Below are 5277 nucleotides of genomic sequence, written 5' to 3'. Positions count from 1 at the left end.
AAAAAAATGATTTATAGCAAAATAGTTCAGGTTTGTAAGAAAGAAAAGAAGTCAGCTATTTGGGGACACCTGGGTGGCTCAGTTGGTTAAGCGTCTGCCTTCAGTCATGAAGCAAGGCCGGGCTCCTTGCTCGGTGGGAAATTTACTTGCCCCTCCCCCTGCTTGTGCTCTCTCTTTCCCCCTCTCTCTCAAATAAATAAGTAAAATCTTAAAAAAAAAAAAAAAGAAGTCAGTTGTGGGGCAAAAAGTATAGGAAGAAATAAAAAGCTGAAGAAAAATAAACCCACTTAAAAGTGACAGCTCCTCAGACATTTCCAGCAGACATTTTCTTTCCTCCTCCCGTAAACTTTGTGTATGTTAATCTCAATTCTTTAAAAGATTTACCTTTACAATTGCTTTCCTCAGAGCTAGTTTATATACATGTAAGAATTATTTTCTAAAAAAGAAGTATAGATATAATTTCTAATCATTGCTTCACTGAGTCATTATTTGGAATAAAGAAGTATTTAAGGAAGTGAAAAAAAACTCTCTGTTACGGCGCCTGGGTCGCTCAGTTGGTTGAGCCACCGACTCTTGATTTTGGCTCAGGTCATGATCTCAGGGTGGAGCGACTGAGCCCGCCTAGGGTTCCCTGCTCAACACGGAATCTGCTTGTCCATCTCTCACCCCCTCTGCTACTATCCCGCTTGCTCCCAGCGCGTGCGTGTTCACATACACATGCTCTCTCTCTCTCAAATAAATAAATAAATAAATAAATAAAATCTTAAAAAAACAAAACTTCCTCTACTACTATTCGTAAAATGGTATTCCTTCATAATACATATTAACGGCCTCTTCTAAGTAGGTGTTAAGTCTGTTAGGTAAATATATCATTCTGCATTTACAGCACCTCTCCCCATCTCAATCCTGATTCAACTATGTTAGGCTATAAAAATGTATTCTATAATTCCACAGAAATATTTTTTGATGGTTTTTTTTTTTTTAATTCTACTCTTATGGCTCTGTTGGCATCCAAGTATTTTATGTTACTCCCACGCATAATGATGGAGGTTGGGTTTGTGTTGTAACATTTCAGAAAGGTAAAAATGAAGTTGCATTACTCGGGCATAATAGGTCAGACAGTTTGATTCATTCACTCCCTCATTTATTCACTCACTTTTCCCTTCATTCATTCATCACACGTCAATTGTCTTTGGGTTGTAAAACCTTATAAGTGAATTAGACAATGGCACTGACATCAAAGCGCCCACTATCTTATAGGAGGTTGAGATAAGCCCAAATGACTAAAGTATAGCAATTGCCATAGAGAAATAGAGATAAAGTATGGTTCACATGTGACGGCAGACGCCGTTTCGCTTTGGCTCTCCGGTAATCCCTTGCACCTGGAACAGTGCTGGCTCGTGCTGCTGACTAAGCGCTCATGTTCGCTGAATGGGGGAGGGGGAGGAAGGAGGGAATAAAAGAGGAGGTAACACAGTATATAGGCTTCAGTGATAGAAAGATCTGGTTATGGGAAGATAAAAAAGGCAGGTTTCAAGAACCAAGGTCACCCTGGTGAGTCTTATGTTGATTGCTCTGCTTCAGTTCTTTTGCAGCTGAGCAGTAAAAGCCTCAGTGTGGCCCCAAGCCTCCCTTTCCACACTGTCCTATCACAATCACCTGAAAAGTCATCCATGAACATAAGGGCAAATGAAGTTCCAGAACCTAGGTAAAAGTTGTTGAAATATGGTCCATTCATCAAATGAGTGCTGTCCTTTCAAAGGAGTTACCTTGAGGCTTAGGCATTTAGGTCCACGATATTGACATTATTCCATATACAAAATATCACTCAGTTGCCACCATAATCTGCATCAGCTCTTTTTAATATTCACAATGGTTATCTTTGTATCCTTTAAGAGTGGCTTTGATATTTGGGAGTCCTGATATTTCCTCCACTTAAATGTACAATTAAATCATTCAGTAATGTGATTCTTGAATATCTTAAAGAGAAACCACAATTACAGAATGTTTGTTCTGCATGATGACAAAGCGTGTAAAGTGAAGAGGAGACTGATTACCTGGTTACACTACTATCTTATTTAAGCAAATCTTCAACTACCCACTATAAGGTAATGGTGTATTTTTTTTTGGCAACAGAACATTGATTTTTACTTTAATAATTTGGTTTTTAAATTTTATTTTATTATCATAAAGACACTGAACAAAAGATCTACCCTCTTATCAAAACTCTAAGCGTACAATTATTGTTGATTATAGGTATGATGTTGTGCAGCAGATCTCTGGGGTTTATTCCTCTTGTTTAACTAAAACTTTACACCCATTGATTAGTAACTCCCCATTTCTCCCTCCCTCCAGCTCCTGGTAACCAGCGCCATTCCACTCTTTGATTCTATAAATTTGACTATTTTTTAAAAAGATTTTATGTATTTACCTTGAGAGAGAGAGTGGGGGGAGGGGCAGAGGGAGAGGTTGAGAGAGAATCTCAAGCAGACTCCATGTGGAGCGGGGCTTGATTTCACAACCCTGAGATCATGACCTGAGCGGAAATCAAGAGTCAGATCCTTAACCAACTGAGCCACCCAGGCGCCCCTAAATTTGACTATTTTAAATGCCTCCTATGAGTGAAATCATGCAGTATTTGTCTTTCTGTGACTGGCTTATTTCACTTACTGTGCTTATCCTCAAGGTTCATCCATGTTGTAGCATATTACAGAATTTTCTTCTTTTGTAAAGCTTGCTAGTAATCCATTGTGTGAATATACTACATTTTCTTTATCCATTCATCTGTTGACAGACATTTAAGTTGTTTCCACATCTTAGCTCCTGAGAACAGTTCTGTAATGAACCTGGGAATGCTAATATCTCTTTGAGATCCTGATTTCAATTCTTTTGGATAAATACCCAGCAATGGGACTGCTGAACGATATGGCAGTTCTATTTTTAATTTTTTGAGGCATCTCCGTACTTTTTTCAATAGTGCTATACCATTTTGTGTTCTGACCAACAGTGTGCAAGGATTGGTAATGTTGTGTTTCTAAAAAGCTCAATGGAACTGAAGTACTAACAACCCATCCATTGGAACTTCTGAATTGCCAGCAATTCAATTAAGAACTTGAAGTAAGATGAGACTAACTTGAAAATCTTGTATTATTATTTTAAAGAGTTATTTTATAGCAAAACAAGCACACCAGGAGGACTCGAATTTTTTTATTAATAGAAAACGTGCAGGTGCTTCTGAACAATAGGAAATATCCTTGCAGGGCACCTGGGTGGCTCAGTTGGTTAAGTATCCAGCTCTTGGTTTCAGCTCAGGTCATGATCTTGGGGTCATGGGACTGAGCCCTGTGTCAGGCTCTGTGAACATTGCAGAATCTGCTTGAGATTCTCTCTCCCTCTCCTTCTCCCTGCTCTCTCTCTTTCTCTAAAATAAATAAATAAATAAAATCTTATGAAAAAAAAGACAAAGAAAAAATATCCTTTCAAGAACCTCGAAGAGTGGTTGATTCCCTCCAACATAATACCCACCAGTGACATATACCATGGAAAAAACAAAGGAACACTATTTTCAAAAAGTGTAAGATGGCTCAGAAAGGGATTTATCTGTACTTCTGGATGGTTAGTATACTTTCCCTTGTATCCTCAACATGCTACATTATTAATGCTGTGCCTTCAGTGTCATAGATTAGAGAAGATATGCCAGTGTCTTTACTTTAATGTCCAGGATAAACTATATTTTATGCATGCCATCCTTCTAAGCTAACTGTAGATTTCTTCCATTATTCAGGATAATGGAAGATAGTCCAGGATAATAGTCAAAGAAACCCTGTGCTTTTTACCATTGACCCAGAAAATAAATCAACCTGTGGAACATCTCAGATCCTGGTAGTTTAAAAAAAAAAAATACTTTCAGAAAGTTCTATTAACTACCAATAGTGTAAAGAATATTTAAAAGCCCTTGTTGTTTATTTTAAAATGTGTCTATCTCATTTTCCTTTTACTTTGTATCTTAGATTGTCAAAGTTTTCCTCAAAATTATAGTAATAATGTATGAGATAATGTCATGTCCCGTCACTCTTCCAAAATGTTATAAGAATTTCTTACAGGCTTGTGAATATCATTTTCTTGATCTTAATAGAAGAAACTGAGGATGAAAATATTTTAAAAACTAGTGAAACTTAAGAAAATGATCTTTTGAGAGAAAGGCAAACCAAGAAACAGGCTGTTAACTATAGAGAATAAAGTGATGGTTACCAGAGGGGAGGTGGGCAGGGGATGGGGGAAGCAGGTGATGGGGATGAAGGAGCGCCAGGTGATGTATGGAAGTGTTGAGTCACAATTGTACACCTGAAACTAATATTATACTGTATGTTAACTATACTGGAATTTAAATAAAAACTTAAAAAAAAGAAAAGTTAAAAGAAAAAAATTTTAAATGTTCTTTCAATTAGTAAGTCATTTATGTAATATATGATAAATAATTACCACTCATTTTTAAACAAGCTGGAACTATTTTCTTGTGTGATTTACATTATAAATCATGAAGCCAAGTGGAATATATTTCAGTGCTTCTCAAAAAAAACTTCACCATGGGACTGTGATGCATGGCATTCATAAAACATCCCAGTTGACAGGATCCCAGATAGAGGGCCGCTAAACAAACAGGGCATGCTGAAGATTATAAACAGTTCCCAATAATGCTACCCTCGTGCTCAACAACGCATGCAGGAATGTAAGTGAATAAAAGTGATGCTATTTTTTTACCTTAACTTTTCTCCTTTTTAAGTTACAAGACCTTAGAATTTTAACTATTATTAATAATTTGTTATTACTCGCCTCACATCCGGTCCAGACTCACCAATATTTTATTGTAGTTGCTAATATTGTTCTCTGTCATTCATTAGTTCATTCAGTTGAGCACCCTTCTTGTGCCACAGAGTTATTGAATGTCCACTAGGCTTCAGGCTCTGTGATGGGCACTGGCCTTTTATGGAGACAAACGAGGAGTCCCTGAACTCAGTCCGTCTCTTACTGATCATCCACTGAATGCCTGTGAATGTTGAATTGCTGTTTTATGTTAGACTTCTACAAATGACAAATTATTAAGTGCTCTTTATCTTAACTCAAGATTCATGGCAATTTTTAAAATTACTGAACATCTTCCCTATCTTACTTAATATGCATTTACTGAACACTGTGTATGAGAAAGAGGCTGAGTAGAAAATCTTAGGTTTTAAGAAGACAGATCAGAAATGAAGCCATAAGCTTCCTGTAAAGAGG

The sequence above is a fragment of the Leptonychotes weddellii genome, chromosome 12 (assembly GCF_054177405.1).
Source record: "Leptonychotes weddellii isolate Sample4059 chromosome 12, ASM5417740v2, whole genome shotgun sequence".
Lineage (NCBI taxonomy): Eukaryota > Metazoa > Chordata > Mammalia > Carnivora > Phocidae > Leptonychotes > Leptonychotes weddellii.
The sequence above is the reverse complement of the archived record's forward strand: the minus strand, read 5'-3'. Positions refer to the sequence as shown.